The following is a 21,925-nucleotide window of genomic DNA, read 5'->3' as shown; positions in this document are numbered from 1 at the left end:
CTCTATTACCAAACCAGTGCTTTCCTATATCCTTCCTGAATCTGAATTTTTCCAACTTAAACCCCTCATGGAAGGTTCCTTGATGTTGGTGAGGGGCTCTTGATTTAGGGAATTGGATCTGTGCTCCAGTTCCCCGAATTAAGCCTGAATGCCTTCCACATCCCCCCTCCCCTGGGCGCTGTATAATCCTACGGGTTTAGCGCTTCCCCCTTGATTATAATAATAATAATAATAATAATCCAACTTAAAGCCATTGCTACGAGTCCTGTCTAGGCTAGATATTTTCAGCACGTTATTTACATCCCCTTTATTTATTCCTGTCTTCCATTATACACCTCAATCATATCCCCCCTAATTCTACGCCTTTCTAGAGAGTGCAGATTCAGGGACCTCAGTCTATCCTCATAGGGAAGATTTCTGATACATGGGATCAACTTTATCATCCTCCTTTGTATGTTTTCCAGAGCATTTATATCCATTCTGTTATATGGTGGCCAAAACTGTGCAGCATAATCTAAATGATGCCTAACCAAGGATATATAGAGTTGAAGAACAACCTGAGGACTCCTATTATTTATGCTTCTTGATATGAAGCCAAGGATTCTGTTAGCTTTATTGCGAACACTTATGCACTGTTGTCTTGGTTTCAGATTACTGCTAATCAGGACTCCTAAATCTTTTTCGCAATCCGTAATATTAAGATCGACATTATTTAGTTTATATGTGGTATGGTTATTTTCCTGTCGAACATTTAGAACTTTGCATTTGTCTATATTAAACTGCATCTGCCACTTCTCCGACCACTGCATCAGTCTATTCAAATCTTCCTGGAGTGCTCTAATGTCCTCGTCAGAATGAATTCGACGGCCTATTTTGGTGTCATATGCAAACTTGCTTATGTCGCTCTTTATGCCCTCATCAATGTCGTTTATGTAGATTGTGAACAGCAGGGGGCCCAACACTGACCCCTGTGGAACACCGCTCGTGACGCTTTCCCACTCTGATTTCTCCCCATTTATGGAAACTCTCTGCTGCCTATTTGTCAACCACGCCTCTATCCAGGAAAAAATTTCTCCTCCTATTCCATGTGCCTTAATTTTCCTCAATAGTCTCTGATGTGGGACCCTGTCAAAAGCCTTACTGAAGTCCATATACACAATATCATATTCATTACCATGATCTACCTCCTCAAATACCTTAGTGAAAAAATTAATAAATTCGTAAGGCAGGAACGCCCCTTTGTAAAACCATGCTGAGATTCGTTGATTAATTTGTGCTTTTCAAGGTGGCTACGAACTGCCTCGGCAATTATTGATTCCATAAATTTTCCCACTATGGAGGTTAGGCTCATCGGTCTATAGTTCGAAGCTAAGGACCTGTCACCTGCTTTGAAAATAGATATCACATTTGCCATTTTCCACTTAACTGGCACCATGCCAGTCTGTAGTGATATATTGAAAAGATTAGCCAAAGGTTTGCTAAGCTCCTCTTTACATTCCTTTAGAACCCTTGCATACAGATCATCAGGGCTGGGGATTTGTTAGGTTTTAATTTATCAATTTGCCTAGAACCATGTCACTTGTGACCCTAATCGGAATGGAAAGCAGATGTGCCAGGAGTACACCGAGAGAGCTCAGTATTGTAGTGGGTCCAAGACTCTTCAATACTCTCCCTTCATAAATAACGAAAATTATCAACAGACCCCCTGGCTGTCTTCAAGAAGGAACCAGGTAAGTTCCTCCCCAACCGTCTCCGCCCACCCTCACTCCCTTGCCCCACCCATTATCACCAACCCTCCCCGCCCACCTTCACTCCCTTGCCCCACCCATTATCACCAACCCTCCCCGCCCACCTTCACTCCCTTGCCCCACCCATTATCACCAACCCTCCCCGCCCACCCTCACTCCCTTGCCCCACCCATTATCACCAACCCTCCCCGCCCACCCTCACTCCCTTGCCCCACTCATTATCACCAACCCTCCCCGCCCACCATCACTCCCTTCGCCCACCCATTATCACCAACCCTCCCCGCCCACCCTCACTCCCTTCGCCCACCCATTATCACCAACCCTCCCCGCCCACCCTCACTCCCTTCCCCCACCCATTATCACCAACCCTCCCCGCCCACCCTCACTCCCTTGCCCCACCCATTATCACCAACCCTCCCAGCCCACCCTCACTCCCTTGCCCCACCCATTATCACCAACCCTCACCGCCCACCCTCACTCCCTTCCCCCACCCATTATCACCAACCCTCCCCGCCCACCCTCACTCCCTTCCCCCACCCATTATCACCAACCCTCCCCGTCCACCATCACTCCCTTCCCCCACCCATTATCACCAACCCTCCCCGTCCACCCTCACTCCCTTCCCCCACCCATTATCAACAACCCTCCCCGCCCACCCTCACTCCCTTTCCTCACCCATTATCAACCGTCTCCGCCCACCCTCACTTCCCCACCCCCCGCGGCCAAGCCACCCCTCGCGGCCAAGCCACCCCCCGCGGCCAAGCCACTTCCGCGGCCAAGCCACCCCCCGCGGCCAAGCCACCCCCCGCGGCCAAGCCACCCCCCGCGGCCAAGCCACCCCCCGCGGCCAAGCCACCCCCCGCGGCCAAGCCACCCCCCGCGGCCAAGCCACCCCCGCGGCCAAGCCACCCCCCGCGGCCAAGCCACCCCCCGCGGCCAAGCCACCCCCCGCGGCCAAGCCACCACCCTCGACCTACCAACTACCTCCTCATCAACCAATCATCTCACCTCAACCATCATCGCAAAAATTAGTATCACGATAACAAGAATTGGCGGCATGTATATTTAACGAGAGAGAAATTATTTAATATACATTTGCAAATTTGTTCATATACACGTGTCCTTTACAATCTGTGTATATACACGTGTCCTTTACAATCTGTGTATATACACGTGTCCTTTACAATCTGTGTATATACACGTGTCCTTTACAATCTGTGTATATACACGTGTCCTTTACAATCTGTGTATATACACGTGTCCTTTACAATCTGTGTATATACACGTGTCCTTTACAATCTGTGTATATACACGTGTCCTTTACAATCTGTGTATATACACGTGTCCTTTACAATCTGTGTATATACACGTGTCCTCAAGCTGTTTATGAGATTAAGAAAAGATGGAGAGAAAGTACTGGTATAAACTAAGTCTTTAAATGTATAGCTGGTATTTAAATGTATAGGTGGTATTTAAATGTATAGCTGGTATTTAAATGTATAACTGGTATTTAAATGTATAGCTGGTATTTAAATGTATAGCTGGTATTTAAATGTATAACTGGTATTTAAATGTATAGCTGGTATTTAAATGTATAGCTGGTATTTAAATGTATAACTGGTATTTAAATGTATAGCTGGTATTTAAATGTATAGCTGGTATTTAAATGTATAGGTGGTATTTAAATGTATAGGTGGTATTTAAATGTATAGCTGGTATTTAAATGTATAGGTGGTATTTAAATGTATAGGTGGTATTTAAATGTATAGCTGGTATTTAAATGTATAGCTGGTATTTAAATGTATAGCTGGTATTTAAATGTATAACTGGTATTTAAATGTATAGCTGGTATTTAAATGTATAGCTGGTATTTAAATGTATAGGTGGTATTTAAATGTATAGCTGGTATTTAATTGTATAGGTGGTATTTAAATGTATAGCTGGTATTTAAATGTATAGGTGGTATTTAAATGTATAGCTGGTATTTAAATGTATAGCTGGTATTTAAATGTATAACTGGTATTTAAATGTATAGGTGGTATTTAAATGTATAGCTGGTATTTAAATGTATAGGTGGTATTTAAATGTATAGGTGGTATTTAAATGTATAGCTGGTATTTAAATGTATAGCTGGTATTTAAATGTATAACTGGTATTAAAATGTATAGCTGGTATTTAAATGTATAGCTGGTATTTAAATGTATAGGTGGTATTTAAATGTATAGCTGGTATTTAATTGTATAGGTGGTATTTAAATGTATAGCTGGTATTTAAATGTATAGGTGGTATTTAAATGTATAGCTGGTATTTAAATGTATAGCTGGTATTTAAATGTATAACTGGTATTTAAATGTATAGCTGGTATTTAAATGTATAGCTGGTATTTAAATGTATAGGTGGTATTTAAATGTATAGGTGGTATTTAAATGTATAGGTGGTATTTAAATGTATAGCTGGTATTTAAATGTATAGCTGGTATTTAAATGTATAACTGGTATTTAAATGTATAGCTGGTATTTAAATGTATAGCTGGTATTTAAATGTATAGGTGGTATTTAAATGTATAGCTGGTATTTAATTGTATAGGTGGTATTTAAATGTATAGCTGGTATTTAAATGTATAGGTGGTATTTAAATGTATAGCTGGTATTTAAATGTATAGCTGGTATTTAAATGTATAGCTGGTATTTAAATGTATAGCTGGTATTTAAATGTATAGGTGGTATTTAAATGTATAACTGGTATTTAAATGTATAGCTGGTATTTAATTGTATAGGTGGTATTTAAATGTATAGCTGGTATTTAAATGTATAGGTGGTATTTAAATGTATAGCTGGTATTTAAATGTATAGGTGGTATTTAAATGTATAGGTGGTATTTAAATGTATATGTGGTATTTAAATGTATAGGTGGTATTTAAATGTATAGCTGGTATTTAAATGTATAACTGGTATTTAAATGTATAGGTGGTATTTAAATGTATAGCTGGTATTTAAATGTATAGGTGGTATTTAAATGTATAGCTGGTATTTAAATGTATAGGTGGTATTTAAATGTATAGCTGGTATTTAAATGTATAACTGGTATTTAAATGTATAGCTGGTATTTAAATGTATAGGTGGTAATTAAATGTATAGCTGGTATTTAAATGTATAACTGGTATTTAAATGTATAGGTGGTATTTAAATGTATAGGTGGTATTTAAATGTATAGCTGGTATTTAAATGTATAACTGGTATTTAAATGTATAGCTGGTATTTAAATGTATAGGTGGTATTTAAATGTATAGCTGGTATTTAAATGTATAGCTGGTATTTAAATGTATAGGTGGTATTTAAATGTATAGCTGGTATTTAAATGTATAGGTGGTATTTAAATGTATAGGTGGTATTTAAATGTATAGGTGGTATTTAAATGTATAGGTGGTATTTAAATGTATAGGTGGTATTTAAATGTATAGCTGGTATTTAAATGTATAGCTGGTATTTAAATGTATAGGTGGTATTTAAATGTATAGCTGGTATTTAAATGTATAGGTGGTATTTAAATGCATAGCTGGTATTTAAATGTATAGGTGGTATTTAAATGTATAGCCGGTATTTAAATGTATAACTGGTATTTAAATGTATAGCTGGTATTTAAATGTATAGGTGGTAATTAAATGTATAGCTGGTATTTAAATGTATAAGTGGTATTTAAATGTATAGCTGGTATTTAAATGTATAGGTGGTATTTAAATGTATAGCTGGTATTTAAATGTATAGCTGGTATTTAAATGTATAGCTGGTATTTAAATGTATAGCTGGTATTTAAATGTATAGGTGGTATTTAAATGTATATCTTGTATTTAAATGTATAGCTGGTATTTAAATGTATAGGTGTTATTTAAATGTATAACTGGTATTTAAATGTATAGGTGGTATTTAAATGTATAGGTGGTATTTAAATGTATAGGTGGTATTTAAATGTATAGCTGGTATTTAAATGTATAGCTGGTATTTAAATGTATAACTGGTATTTAAATGTATAATTGGTATTTAAATGTATAGGTGGTATTTAAATGTATAGCTGGTATTTAAATGTATAGCTGGTATTTAAATGTATAGCTGGTATTTAAATGTATAACTGGTATTTAAATGTATAGCTGGTATTTAAATGTATAGGTGGTATTTAAATGTATAGGTGGTATTTAAATGTATAGCTGGTATTTAAATGTATAGCTGGTATTTAAATGTATAGGTGGTATTTAAATGTATAGCTGGTATTTAAATGTATAGCTGGTATTTAAATGTATAGCTGGTATTTAAATGTATAGCTGGTATTTAAATGTATAGCTGGTATTTAAATGTATAGCTGGTATTTAAATGTATAGGTGGTATTTAAATGTATAGCTGGTATTTAAATGTATAACTGGTATTTAAATGTATAGCTGGTATTTAAATGTATAGGTGGTATTTAAATGTATAGCTGGTATTTAAATGTATAGCTGGTATTTAAATGTATAGGTGGTATTTAAATGTATAGCTCGTATTTAAATGTATAGCTGGTATTTAAATGTATAGGTGGTATTTAAATGTATAACTGGTATTTAAATGTATAGGTGGTATTTAAATGTATAGCTGGTATTTAAATGTATAACTGGTATTTAAATGTATAGCTGGTATTTAAATGTATAGGTGGTATTTAAATGTATAGCTGGTATTTAAATGTATAGGTGGTATTTAAATGTATAGCTGGTATTTAAATGTATAACTGGTATTTAAATGTATAGCTGGTATTTAAATGTATAGGTGGTATTTAAATGTATAACTGGTATTTAAATGTATAGCTGGTATTTAAATGTATAGGTGGTATTTAAATGTATAGCTGGTATTTAAATGTATAACTGGTATTTAAATGTATAGCTGGTATTTAAATGTATAGGTGGTAATTAAATGTATAGCTGGTATTTAAATGTATAGGTGGTATTTAAATGTATAACTGGTTTTTAAATGTATAGCTGGTATTTAAATGTATAGGTGGTATTTAAATGTATAACTGGTATTTAAATGTATAGGTGGTATTTAAATGTATAACTGGTATTTAAATGTATAGGTGGTATTTAAATGTATAACTGGTATTTAAATGTATAGCTGGTATTTAAATGTATAGGTGGTATTTAAATGTATAGGTGGTATTTAAATGTATAACTGGTATTTAAATGTATAGGTGGTATTTAAATGTATAACTGGTATTTAAATGTATAGGTGGTATTTAAATGTATAACTGGTATTTAAATGTATAGGTGGTATTTAAATGTATAACTGGTATTTAAATGTATAGCTGGTATTTAAATGTATAGGTGGTATTTAAATGTATAGGTGGTATTTAAATGTATAACTGGTATTTAAATGTATAGGTGGTATTTAAATGTATAACTGGTATTTAAATGTATAGGTGGTATTTAAATGCATGAGTCAAAGTGTTACGGTGAGGTGACAACACTAGTGTTGCAACACTAGTGTTGCAACACACAACACACTCCTCCTTCCTAAAACAAAGTAATATATTGCTTCATATCGATGTATTTTCGCCTTCACACCCTATATTATTATTATTATTATTATTTATTTAGTAAGACAATATTCTTGGGTCTCTCTCTCTCTCTCTCTCTCTCTCTCTCTCTCTCTCTCTCACTCACTCAGAGAATGAACTGTCTTTAAAGCACAACAGCAGCGCTCTTACTAATCTCAAACTCAGACAAGCAATGAATATTTTGGTGTGTATTAACACATGGTTGATCAGGTGAGAGAGTTTCTCTGGCCGCATCATCTTAACACCAACAGCCTTGTCAGCGTATTTAATATAATGTCTCTAACAGCAGCAAGAGAAACGACAGCAGAAGTAAGCAGAAGCAACAGGAGTTGTAACACTAACAGGAGAAACAGCAACAACAGAAGCAGGAATAACAATAATAGCAGCAGTAGCAACATCAGGAGCATAAAAACTAACAACAGTAGCAGCAACAGAAACAATGACATCAGCAACATAAAAGGAGTAACAATACAACAGGAGGAGAAGCAAAGTCAACCGTAGCAACAGAGGCAGCAGCAGGAACAACAGCAGAAGACAGCAGCAGCAGGCAGAGGTAGGGTGATCTTGGCACTCCTACCCGGCACTCAGTGCCAAGTGAGGGTCAGCTAGTCCTATTGTATGGCCAGGTGTATCGTGGCCCATCTTACATGCCTTCATTATATCTTGGGTACAGTTAACAGGGCATCTTGGGCATACCTTTGGCCGGCTTCCTGAGCTGTTCTTCTCTACTGGCCGCCTGATCAACTAGGCAGTTGCTACCCGCGGCCATCACAATCTGACTGATCTGGGATACACCATCTAAACTTGATGATATCCTCTTGAAAACTTTTCCTTTGTTCCAGCAATATTTTTTATAGATGCTGATAGCAGGTTGTATAGTCTTGGACCCCGCACGTTGCCACAGTGGTATCCTACGGCAACTATGCCGCTCCTGTTTTTCACTGAATTTATTCTACACCTCCTCAGGCATCTCTCACTCCAGTAGTGTGTAGATTGGGGACCTGACCCCTCAAGTATTTTCCATAGACCATGAAAGACGGGGTTCACGTCTGGGTGCAAGTGTGGGCACCCACAGCCTCCGAGAAACAAATTAAAAGGCGTCAAGGAAAAAAATACTGAGATTTGTCCTTCAGTATCTCTGAGTATTATTTTAATCCTATCACCCCGTCTTATATATATACATATATATATATACATATATTTATAGTTCCTTGATAATGTGAGTAGTCACGAAAGCGCTTGGAATTTATCTATTCTTTCAGAGTGGTTGTTTTGCATATATATATATATATATATATATATATATATATATATATATATATATATATATATATATATATATATATATATATATAATGCAAGACAGACAACGGGGGAGTGAAAATCTTTAGCTCAAGTACTTTCACACTTCTCGGTGCGTCATCAGGAGCTATGCAATATTGCAAGGCTGCAACTGAAGGAGTGAGGGAAAGTTTTTTTCAGAAAAGCGCAGTGCGGGTCTGTCACCTGCTGTTGACTCTCACAGAAGGTGACAGACCCGCACTGCGCTATTCTGAGAAAACTTCCCCTCACTCCTTCATTGTCTGCCTTGCAACATTGCATAGCTCCTGATGATGCACTGAAAAGTGTGAAAGTACTTGATCTAAAGATTCCCGCCCATCCGTGGATTGTCCTGCATAGTTAAGATCGCCTGTCTGCGATTGTTTGTATATATATATATATATATATATATATATATATATATATATATATATATATATATATATATATATATAAATATATATATACATATATATATATATATATATATATGTCGTGCCGAATATGTAAAACTGGTCAATTAGCAAGAACTCAATTAAAATTAAGTCCTTTCTAAAATTTTCTCTTATACGTTTAAAGATATATTTTTTTCATTAATGTTAATGTAAAAATTTTTAATTTTGCACCAAAAGAATCTTAGAAAACTTACCTAACCTTATTATAACAAGAACAATTTATTTTAGCCTAACCCAACTATATATATTTTAGATTTGTTTACAATAATTTAATACTAAACAAACACAGTGAAATATATTTTTTTCGTTAGGTTCAGAATGATTTTGGCGAAATTATTGCATACACAAATTTTTGCTTGTCCTATATGGCAAGATGAGCGTTGCTATTTAAGCCAAGATCGCAAGTTCTGCCTATTCGGCACGACATATATATATATATATATATATGTGTGTGTGTGTGTGTGTGTGTGTGTGTGTGTGTGCAAAACAACCACTGTGAAAGGATAGTGAATATCACTATCCTTTCACAGTGGTTGTTTTGCATATTCTGATATGTTTATTGTGATCTTATTGCATATATATATATATATATATATATATATATATATATATATATATATATATATATATATATATATGGTCTGTTATTATATTCCACCATAACTCCTTCTGTCAGGTGAATCAACATCTGCTTGCCCTTCCTCGCCCCTCTACACTCTTAACACACCCAAACAGTTGACAACAGGGGAGGGAGACAACATTTCTCCCCTGTGTACAGCTTTATCAAGTCATAATAAAGCTCTACACAGAGCGAAACATTGTTTAATAAAACATTGCTGTGAAACGTGTGTCGTTTCCTTACCCACTCGCTGTTGTCATACATTCACTGTCTCGCCTCTTGCGGTACCGTGGAAGACGCCGATGCAGAATACAAGATACGTCTCTGATGCCGCAGCCATACACGAAGGAAAATGACTGTAAATGAACAATGGCATCATACACAGAGAGTGACAAAAGAGGTATGACAAGAACTTTAGAGAGAGTACCTGGAGGTCTTCACAAACACCTGGGAATGACCTGATTGCTCATCAGTCACACAATCAAGGAATGGAACTTCGAAGAGAGCACGTAAAGTTCTGAATGAAGATTTGCAAGCAGATAACCCGAGGTGAGAAGAATGCACTCTGAGGAGAGACTGAGGGAACTAAACCTAATGACTCGGAACACAGGAGAAAGTGAAGGAAGTCATTCTAACGACTGAACACAGGAGAAAGTGAAGGAAGTCATTCTAACGACTGAACACAGGAGAAAGTGAAGGAAGTCATTCTAACGACTGAACACAGGAGAAAGTGAAGGAAGTCATTCTAACGACTTGGAACCAAGGATTAAGTGAAGGAAGTCATCTTAATGACTCGGAACACAGGAGAAAGTGAAGGAAGTCATTCTAACGACTTGGAACCAAGGATTAAGTGAAGGAAGTCATCTTAATGACTCGGAACACAGGAGAAAGTGAAGGAAGTCATTCTAACGACTTGGAACCAAGGATTAAGTGAAGGAAGTCATCTTAATGACTCGGAACACAGGAGAAAGTGAAGGAAGTCATTTTAACGACTTGGAACCAAGGATTAAGTGAAGGAAGTCATCTTAATGACTCGGAACACAGGAGAAAGTGAAGGAAGTCATTCTAACGACTTGGAACCAAGGATTAAGTGAAGGAAGTCATCTTAATGACTCGAAACACAGGAGAAAGTGAAGGAAGTCATTCTAACGACTTGGAACCAAGGATTAAGTGAAGGAAGTCATCTTAATGACTCGGAACACAGGATAAAGTGAAGGAAGTCATCCTAATGACTGAACACAGGAGAAAGTGAAGGAAGTCATTCTAACGACTTGGAACCAAGGATTAAGTGAAGGAAGTTATCTTAATGACTCGGAACACAGGATAAAGTGAAGGAAGTCATCCTAATGACTGAACACAGGAGAAAGTGAAGGAAGTCATCTTAATGACTCGGAACACAGGATAAAGTGAAGGAAGTCATCCTAATGACTGAACACAGGAGAAAGTGAAGGAAGTCATCTTAATGACTCGGAACACAGGAGAAAGTGAAGGAAGTCATCTTAATGACTGAACACAGGAGAAAGTGAAGGAAGTCATCTTAATGACTCGGAACACAGGAGAAAGTGAAGGAAGTCATCTTAATGACTGAACACAGGAGAAAGTGAAGGAAGTCATCTTAATGACTCGGAACACAGGATAAAGTGAAGGAAGTCATCCTAATGACTGAACACAGGAGAAAGTGAAGGAAGTCATCTTAATGACTCGGAACACAGGAGAAAGTGAAGGAAGTCATCCTAATGACTGAACACAGGAGAAAGTGAAGGAAGTCATCTTAATGACTCGGAACACAGGAGAAAGTGAAGGAAGTCATCTTAATGACTGAACACAGGAGAAAGTGAAGGAAGTCATCTTAATGACTGAACACAGGAGAAAGTGAAGGAAGTCATCTTAATGACTCGGAACACAGGAGAAAGTGAAGGAAGTCATCTTAATGACTGAACACAGGAGAAAGTGAAGGAAGTCATCTTAATGACTCGGAACACAGGATAAAGTGAAGGAAGTCATCCTAATGACTGAACACAGGAGAAAGTGAAGGAAGTCATCTTAATGACTCGGAACACAGGAGAAAGTGAAGGAAGTCATCTTAATGACTGAACACAGGAGAAAGTGAAGGAAGTCATCTTAATGACTCGGAACACAGGAGAAAGTGAAGGAAGTCATCTTAATGACTGAACACAGGAGAAAGTGAAGGAAGTCATCTTAATGACTCGGAACACAGGAGAAAGTGAAGGAAGTCATCTTAATGACTCGGAACACAGGAGAAAGTGAAGGAAGTCATTTTAATGACTCGGAACAAAGGAGAAAGTGAAGGAAGTCATCTTAATGACTCGGAACACAGGAGAAAGTGAAGGAAGTCATTTTAATGACTCGGAACACAGGAGAAAGTGAAGTAGAGAAAGACCAGGAGAAAAACAAGTACTAAGCAACACATAATAAGAGGAACTAACATGAATAAAAAGTGAAACACGAGGAAGAGGGACAAGAGTAAACGAAAGGAAGATAGAGACCCGTCAACCATCTGGACCTCAAGACACTCCCAGCTGGTGCAACACTGGAAGTCAAGAGACTCCCAGCTGGTGCAACACTGGAAGTCAAGAGACTCCCAGCTGGTGCAACACTGCACTCTTATAACTATGACCAAAATTTTTAAAGGGGTAAGGAGGGGTAAGCCAGCGGAAGGCCTCGGCCAGTTGACCAAAAGCTCCAGCGGCGGGTTATCATCTGACAAGACCCATGTCAGGAGACACTTGTCCAGTTTCCTGACGAAGCTTACCTAACCTAACTAGTCAGTTGGAAGAATCAAGGCTAGAGGGAAACTGCACACACAGTTTCAAGACTAGGCAGGGATAATTGGTTCCGAGAACCGACAAGTTGATAAATTAGACACATGTGGAACACTAGGGTATCTTTATTGCGGGAACGTCAGTCACATAGTGGCTTTATTAGTTACTCAGACTGAGGGACTGACTGCCTCAGATGTCAGCATAGTTGCTGATCCCTGTGTTGTATAGCATATCAGTATCATCCATGTGCTTTAGATAGGAGATCCCTAGGCCTGTGACTGTTTGTGTGATGTCACGGGATGCGCATGTGTACGTTCGTACCTCTGCCACCCTCTCAGTCGACACTTAGACATCCAGGCTAGAACACGGCAAGGCTGGGCTCCATCTCCCTTTACCAGAGTCTGACAATATATCGTTACCATCCAACAAGTGTGTCTACCTTCAACCCTCGATATCTCCATTTAAGAACCCCTACGATAAATGGTGGCAACGGAGGGCCTGTAATCCTGACGATTACAGTGATTTCTGGAGATAAATTTCCACTGGTCCTGCCGACATCTTGTGAGTAGGCCTGCCGAGCAGGGTACGCTCGACCTACCCCAGCCAGCTACCTCAAGCCAGCTACTCTCTCAAGCTTCTATCAGCCACTACATTATTCACTGGTCAGTCTGTATTAGTGTTTATCTGCTTATTTGCATCACTCCCGAGGGGTTGACCTGAGTTTGCAAAATAAGCCAGCTTCCAGTCTGTGGTGAGGGAGTCCAGTCCAGCCTAGCCTACTCCATCCAGTTCTTCTGCCTGCCAAGCCAGCTTCCACCCCTGCTGTGCTCATCGTGAGAAGTTATCAAGCTATTCTGTGTGAAGGGTTAAGATAAGCCAGCTAGCAACTAACCCAGTACTCAAGTAAGCCACGTGAGTAGTCTTCATCGCTTGTGATTCAAGCTCCAAGCAATTCTGAGTGCTCCTTTTTCATCCCTGTGGTGTTGTGGTATTTCGTGAGTGTATTTTAAGCCAGCCGGCTTAGAATTATCTTCGTGCCAGTGTGGTTGTCCTCAGTGAGGCTTATGCCATTCATCCCATAGGCCCACGACCACGTGTGTCTCACCACCCCCGGTCTTAGCCCTGTTAAGCCCACCCACCCACCCACTCACCACGCGGCCTCAGACGCCTTAGCCCTGTTAACCCACTAATCCAACCACTCTCACTGTGTTTTGGTACTCACCAAACCTCTACCAGTGTTTTGGCGCACTACTAAGGGTTATAGCACCATATTTTAAGGACCACATAGGGGGTCAAGAGCTAGAGTGTGTCTTTGACAGTGGTGCCACCGTTGAAAGCCTCCTGTGTGAAGTCTATCGTCGATGTAAGCGCAATTCTACGATCAAGTGTGCTGAGGAGCAGTGAGTCAGCAACCAGTCTCCTCTACTCTCCACTACCATCAACCTTATTCTTCACCAAGTCGTTACAGCGATAATATTTTTCATAGAGACATTTGCGAGTGTTGAGACATTTCTTTTGTGTTCCAGTGATTTTCTTAGTCACATTCAGTGACTCTTGATCAGACTCAGTGTTTGTTTGCAATAATCTTTTTACCTCCTTAATTCAGTGTTAATTTTCGTGCATTATCTTATGTCTGTTGTGTTGTGTGTCTGTTTATACACTTGAAGTAAGTACTTAGTGTTTTTCCTTTGTTGTGTGTGCAACATATGAGCAGTATAGAACTTGTGTTTCCACTTCACAATCATCTAGTGTTCTCAGTATTCCAGTGAAGTATTTCAGTAAATTTTCACCTCATATTCTGCATCACAACTCAGTGCTGTCTCAGTTATATATAATTTTTTTTTCATCCCAGCATTTGTGTATTCTTTTTTTTTGTTCTCTGTGTGTTGAACATTTTTTTTGTGTTCATATTCTTTCATTTAGCCAGTGTCTAATTTGTCTTATTTCCACAGACAATAGTGCCATTGTTTTGTGCAAGCAAGATAATTATCTTATCAAATTTTTCACACATCAAGTTTCATTGCAAGAAAATTCTAGTATTGTGTTTATGTTGATGTGTTGTGTTCTGCATCACTGTAAGTGTTCAAACTTTTTTGTTCTGTGTTTTAGCACCTATTATTTTTCATGTTTCATTGAACAAATTCACTCTTAGTGCAATTTTTAAGTTCTTCTTTTAAAGTAAATTGTTCTTTTGCTTAAGTGTTGCTTGAGTGCAGTTAAGAGTCAAAGTGTTCCCTCAGTTCATTCCTTGATATATTTCTTTTCTTGTGTGTGTAATAATTTTTATTATTGCACATTGACTCATTTTGCAATAATTCTTGTGCAAATATTGTGTTGCCATTAAAGTTTTTCTTGCAGAAATTTTATGCAGTGTTGTGCAGTACTTTTTGATTAGCAATTGCTATTTGCAATATTGCTACAGTTTATTTCAGTGCAGTTTCATATGCTCTGTTCTGTGCATAATATTTTATTCTTTCTGTGCCATTTTATTTCAGTGAATTGTGTCCCAGTTTGTTTTATTTTTGCACAAGCTTTATTGAGTCCATTTTATCATTTTATTGTGTATTTCCCTATTGCATTGAGAGTAAAGACAACTCACTGTGCCATTCATTCAATTTAAAGTAAAGGTTGAGCAAATTAGATTTGAGTAAAGTACAAGTTCTCTTGATTTTCAAAGTGTTGTTCATTCAACTGCGTATTTTTCTTGTGTGAGTTTCTTTGCCTACTGTGTGACCTGCCAATTTTTAGTTACTTATGCAGAATAGTTAAGCATTTTCTTCCCATTTAAGTTCACTGTGTTGTGTGTTCCTCAGTTACATTTTCTTTTGTTTCTCTAAATTCTTGTTTTACATTTTGCAAACATGTCTCAAGTTTTCTCAAGCGATGCCTCAGCACATGTTGCTAGTACAACCATTAATGCGTCAGCCCAAAATTCGAGTAACTCCTTATCAAACGATAGACATACTCAGACTTCTAGCCTGCATAATTTCAGTCGTGATCCGTATGATGCTATGCCATTGTTCAATGGTAACCCAGATAACCTTGAAGGTTGGTTTACCGCTGTTATAGCCAGAGCTGATGCTTCAGTTGATGGTCTTCCATCTGAGAGTTGTTTAATCAGTATCGGAAAGGAGAGTCTAGCCCGTTCTCCAGCCGCCTCACATGTATTCAACTTAATTCGTATGAAGGACTTTCAGGATCTAACCAGGTGGCAAGATTATGAACAGTTAATTCGCAATTATCTTGAACCGGTGCGAGAAACCGATCCGTTTGTTGTTCTCAAAGAATTAGTTTGCACAGCTCCGAGGCCAGAAGAGTCATTAGATGAGTTTGCCCTTCGTCTTAATAACCTAATGTCCTCATTCATTAAAGCAGGTCAAAATTCCAAGTACCTTAAAGATAATGATAAACCAGCCCTTGATGGGTTTGCCAAATTAGCCGCATTCGGAGTTATCAAACAATTAATGCCACCGACATCTATGTATGTGTACAATTCAAGTCCGCTAGATGCTACTATGGGACCGCTTACAGCTCTCATCCATGTACGAAATTTGTGTCCCGAGGGAACCTTCCCTTATCGTAAGTCTACACCAACCACTTTGTCCACTCCTGTACTTCCTCTAGTTTGTGCTACTACCAAAACTCCCAACCTTAATCACTCGCGTCCATCATCCAAAGCTAGTGTTAAGAGCCATCATTCCCGTAGCACCCGTAGTATGTACAGTACCCACAGTCAAAGAACTTGCTACAATTGTGGTTACCGTGGCCATATTGCTATTAATTGTCATGATAGTCACCCTAAGAAGCATCATACTGATGATGAGTACCAGTCAGATCTTCCCTACGGTACTTATCATAGAATTCATGGACATGACACATCTGAGTGCAATGCTCTCTACAACCTGCAGTACTCTAGATCTTTCTGTGGCCGTTCCAACCGCAGAGCCAGGAGAGGAAACAGACGTCGTGGTTCACAAACTAACCAGAACCAAGCTCATTCTTCCAATTCGGGGGAATCCGAGCGCCCAAGTCTACTCGTCCAGTCGTGACAGTAGTAGTTAATAACGAGTACACCATCCCAGTCCAAAATTCCTATGAAGCCTTAGCCAGCCTTGAGAATGACAACCCTGCTGTTGATGCTGCTTCACACATCTCTGACGCAGAGGAATTTGGGGATGAAGTAGAAAATGCCTTCTCTGATGACAACCCACCTTTCTGTTTGCATATAACTCCTAACGAAACGATTGGTCCTTTAGTACAAGCTTCTGTCCATAATGCGCCCGTTCATGTGTTCATGGACTCTGGTGCGCAAGTTAATATCATCAGGTCTAGCTTGTTTAAAGAGAAGCAGTTACGACGTGTCCTCCTCGTTGAACCAACTACTGTAACCTCCCTTAGTGGAGTAGCTGGTTCTCTTCTGCGAGTCCGAGGGCAGACTTCGCTCACCTTTACTATCCAAGGCAGAGACTTTACTGCTGCTTTTCTTGTTGTCGACCAGATTACTTTCCCTGGAGACCTTCTACTGGGATTTGCTTCCATGCGAGACTTTTGCACTGTGCTCGACCTGTACCGATGGCATGCCCAAATTGACGACTTGATCGTTCTATTTTGGGGTTACCAGCTTGGATCAGAAATCTGCCATACTGCCGCAGAGTATGATGTACGGATTAAGTCCTTACAAGCCAATGCATTCTCCAGTAGCGTACCCAAGCGGTCAGGCACTGGTAACTCCGTCACTCCCATCTGTGTTCCACCTACACCTTCAGACATGCAAGATAGTGTTCCGTTGCCTCAAGTGTCCGAGGACACTCAGATTGCCTTGAGTGCACAGCCTATCCCTGCAATGACTGCTAGTTCGAGTAGTAGTTTCTCCACAGGGGATGCCTTGTCAGAAAACGATTACTTGAAACTAGTAATGCCATCTCTTGTTGACGTCACATGCTGTCTGCAGAAAGACATCTCTGTTGCAGCTAGTGCTCACACTAGAGTGTCTGTTGTTGTTCTAATGTCCCAGATGGTGATAACGTCCTAGTTGACAGTGATTCCTGCAAGGTCAAGGGTTTATTTGTTGAACCTTCCTTACACGTTGTAAGAGACAGTAAGATCCATTTATTTCTTGCTAACACTTCGGGTCACAGTGTTCGTCTCAGGGCAAATACCAATCTCATTGACCTAGTTCACTATCCTTACCCTGTTCAAGTACAGGATGACATGCCACCTGACCAGTGGGTCAGTGCTATTTCAACAGTGGAGACCTCATCCACTCCACTGGATCAATCCATTCCACCAGTTGAGGAGAAAGACTTAGCTCCCACTGACTTCCCAGACGAAGTCAAGCGTTTGTTGACTTTGTTGAACAAACATCGTAATGCCATTGCCTTACCAGGTGAGAAGATGGGTATAACGAGCTTATTGTCCCATTGTATTCCACTTGAACCTGGTACTAGACCTATCTATATACCTGCGTACAGAATGCCTCATTCCCAAGTTGCTGTCGCAGAAGAACTGATCAATCAGATGCTCAGTGATGGAGTTATTGCACATAGCAATTCACCCTGGAATGCACCCTTGATCCTAGTGCCTAAGAAGGACAGCACTTGGCGCCCGGTGATTGATTTTAGGAAGTTAAATGCGAAAACCATTCCAGATCGCTTTCCACTTCCTGTACTAGGTAATCTTTTACGCAATATCGGAGATAACAAAGTCTTCTCGACCCTGGACTTGTTACAAGGGTTTTGGCAAGTCCCTCTTCACTGCATTCTCCACTCCCACAGGTCATTATCACTTCCTACGAATGGCTTTTGGATTACGATCCTCACCTATCACGTTCTCTAGACTCATGACCAACATCTTTAGAGGTCTTATAGGTAAAGCACTTATGGTGTACTTAGACAACGTAATCGTCATGTCCGAAGATGTGGATACACACCTGAAAAGACTTGATATAGCACTTGGCAAGCTTGAAGAAGCCAATTTAAAGATCAAACTGTCCAAATGTCAATTTTTCAGATCAGAAATTAAGTTTCTTGGTCACATAGTCACTCCTAGAGGGGTTACGACTGATCAAAGTAAAGTAACGGCAGTGCTAAATTTTTCAACTCCCAAAACTGCTGATGCTGTAAGATCCTTTGTGGGTCTAGCAGGTTTCTACAGATCTTTCATTGCAAATTTTCCTTCAATAGCAGCTCCACTAACTGAATTGCTTAAGAAAGATGCTCCTTTCGTTTGGACCTTCCGTCAAGAAAGAGCATTCCAAACTCTGAAAGAAAAGCTAACATCTGCTCCAATTTTGAAATTTCCAGATTTTTCTAAGCCCTTCTATCTGACAACTGATGCTAGTTCAATTAGCATAAGTGCCGTACTAGCTCAGAAGACTGATGGCAAGTACAACCCAGTTGCATTTGCTAGCCGAGTCCTTACGAAGGCTGAACGTAATTATACAGTAACGGAGCAAGAAGCTTTAGCGATAGTATGGTCTTTAAAGCACTTCCGAGACATTATTTACCAGTACCCTGTTCATGTCTTGACAGACCATGCACCACTGATACCATTATTTCAGAATAAACAACCTACTGGAAGGTTAGCCAGATGGACCTTGACTATCCAAGAGTTCAATCCCACTTTTGAACATTTACCTGGCAAGTCAAATGTAGTCGCAGATGCTTTATTGCGACACGTTAGTGTAGTTACTGCAGATCTTCCATTTACTGTCAAGGATGTCAAAAATGCCCAAAGAACAGATCCCATGTGGTCTGGTGTGATTCGATTCCTGCTCCAGGAAGATCTTATTCTTATTGTGAAGCCACCAGCACCCATTAGTGACTTTGTAATGAGCCAAGAATTACTGTATCGAACAGCTGAGTTGGGTACTCCAAGCAGAAGAGTATACCAGTTAGTAATTCCACAGTCACTAGTGAACGTAGCTCTACAGCTAGTTCACGATGCACCAGGTGTTGCACACCCTGGTATGGATCGTTCTGTGAAACAAGCCAGAATGAAATACTTTTGGCCACATATGGCAACTGACATTTCCGAGTATGTTAAGAAATGTAGTGTCTGTAAGCAACATAAAGGAAATGTCAATGGTCTTAATCCAATCCAAGTGTACCCAACCACTAGCGAACTGTGGGAAAGAGTTGCCCTTGACTTGTTAACCAATTTTAAATGTTCCCTCCAAGGCAACAAACATCTGTGTGTTATGGTAGACCATTTCACCAGATATTGTGAGTTAGTTCCAATTGCAGATAAGACTGCTGAGACAGTAGCTAAAGCGTTTAAAGAACGCATTATCTGCAGGCATACCACCCCAAAGTCCTTAGTAACAGATAATGGAGGTGAATTCTGTAATGAGATTCTTGAAAATTTGTGTACTTTATACAAGATCTCTAAATCCACCATTGTTCCTCATCATCCTGCCAGCAATGGGTTAGCCGAACGAACCAATAAGAAAGTACTTGATGTCCTGAGAGCCACTATCAACCCCAATAGTGAAACTTGGGATGAAGTTATACCAGATGTCCAATGTGCCATAAATTCTGCTTACAATGCTTCCATAGGTGATACTCCACATTATGCATTGTATGGTGTAGACAAGCGTTTACCCTATGAATTGTTATATTCCACTCCAAAACCTAATTACAACCCTGATGATTTCGTAGCAACTCGTACCAGCATGGCTCAAAGTGTTTTTAGAAGAATCCGTGAAACACTTCACAAATCAACAGCAGAATTTACTAGAGTAACTAATAGCCGTGCTAAGCCATCAAAAGTAAAAGTAGGTTTGAGAGTAATGCTGACAAATTTCAACAAAACATCCGCAATGCCTAAGCTCGATCAAAAGTTTGTCGGCCCTTATCGAGTTGTAGAACATATCTCTGGTAATAAGTATAAGGTTAGAGAAATTAGTACTGGTAAGTACAAAGAATCACATTTAGATCATAAGAAATTAGTATGCGATGTTGATGATATTGCTACCCAGACTAATGTGACATGCTGAAGATCCTCTTGACTCTATACCCTCTACCTCAGATACTCAGTCAGATAATCAACCTGAATGTCGTTACTCCCTGCGTACTCGACAAGTAATGAGAACCCCACAAGTATCTTTTGTAGATACTCGTTCAAGTCTCCCTCAGTCAAGGCATGTGTTAGCCATTGCAGAGGAATTCGATCCTCCCAAAGATGATAACCATTCTGCATATGTAAACCTCACCCTCGCAGAATTGGGTTTAAATGTACATAGTCTGTATAACTAGATGTCCGAGATGAAGTAAATTGTTAACTGTTTGTTATTAACTGATTAGTTTTTCAGATTTCTTTTTTTTCGTATTCACGTTCCCTCCGTATTCTGAGAATTTGACAGTAATGATCTGAGTGCGCACCAGATGCCTTTGCTGTTAATTTCACCTTGTATATATAAATATTTATTCTTCCTCAGAATCCGTAGAGTGCATGAATACAGATTGATCGATCAATTCCATCCATATTGTACAATGATTTGTTCTTATAGTTTGTAATGCATTACGTTAAAAGTGATTACGTTAACACCCATTACGTAAAATTCATTATGTTAACATCCAGTATGATACCATCCATTAGTTCTAAGTTATATATGAATTTGTTATTGTATAGAATCAGCCCAGAACCACCTGCCTGTTCAGCCTATAGATAGTAGTGTATGTCGAGACGACATACATAACATGACCGAGCTGTCAGCATAGTTGCTGATCCCTGTGTTGTATAGCATATCAGTATCATCCATGTGCTTTAGATAGGAGATCCCTAGGCCTGTGACTGTTTGTGTGACGTCACGGGATGCGCATGTGTACGTTCGTACCTCTGCCACCCTCTCAGTCGACACTTAGACATCCAGGCTAGAACACGGCAAGGCTGGGCTCCATCTCCCTTTACCAGAGTCTGACAATATATCGTTACCATCCAACAAGTGTGTCTACCTTCAACCCTCGATATCTCCATTTAAGAACCCCTACGATACAGACTCCTTCTGATATTTACCATTCCTTTCTATATAGGACTGACCAAGCCACTGTGTGCTGAAAAATTTCTACAATAAAAATACCCGAGTGTTGTACATGTGTTTAATTTTTTTCAACAGTGGGTATAATGTTGCCCTCTCGCCAGCACAGGTAGCGTGCTACGCTACCCACCAGCACAGGTAGCGTGCTACCCGCCAGCACAGGTAGTGTGCTACCCGCCAGCACAGGTAGCGTGCTACCCGCCAGCACAGGTAGTGTGCTACCCACCAGCACATGTAGCGTGGTACCCACCAGCACAGGTAGTGTGCTACCCACCAGCACAGGTAGCGTGCTACCCACCAGTACAGGTAGCGTGCTACCCACCAGCACAGGTAGCGTGCTACCCACCAGCACAGGTAGCGTGCTACCCACCAGCACAGGTAGCGTGCTA

This window comes from Cherax quadricarinatus, chromosome 30 (assembly GCF_038502225.1).
Source record: "Cherax quadricarinatus isolate ZL_2023a chromosome 30, ASM3850222v1, whole genome shotgun sequence".
NCBI lineage: Eukaryota > Metazoa > Arthropoda > Malacostraca > Decapoda > Parastacidae > Cherax > Cherax quadricarinatus.
The sequence above is the reverse complement of the archived record's forward strand: the minus strand, read 5'-3'. Positions refer to the sequence as shown.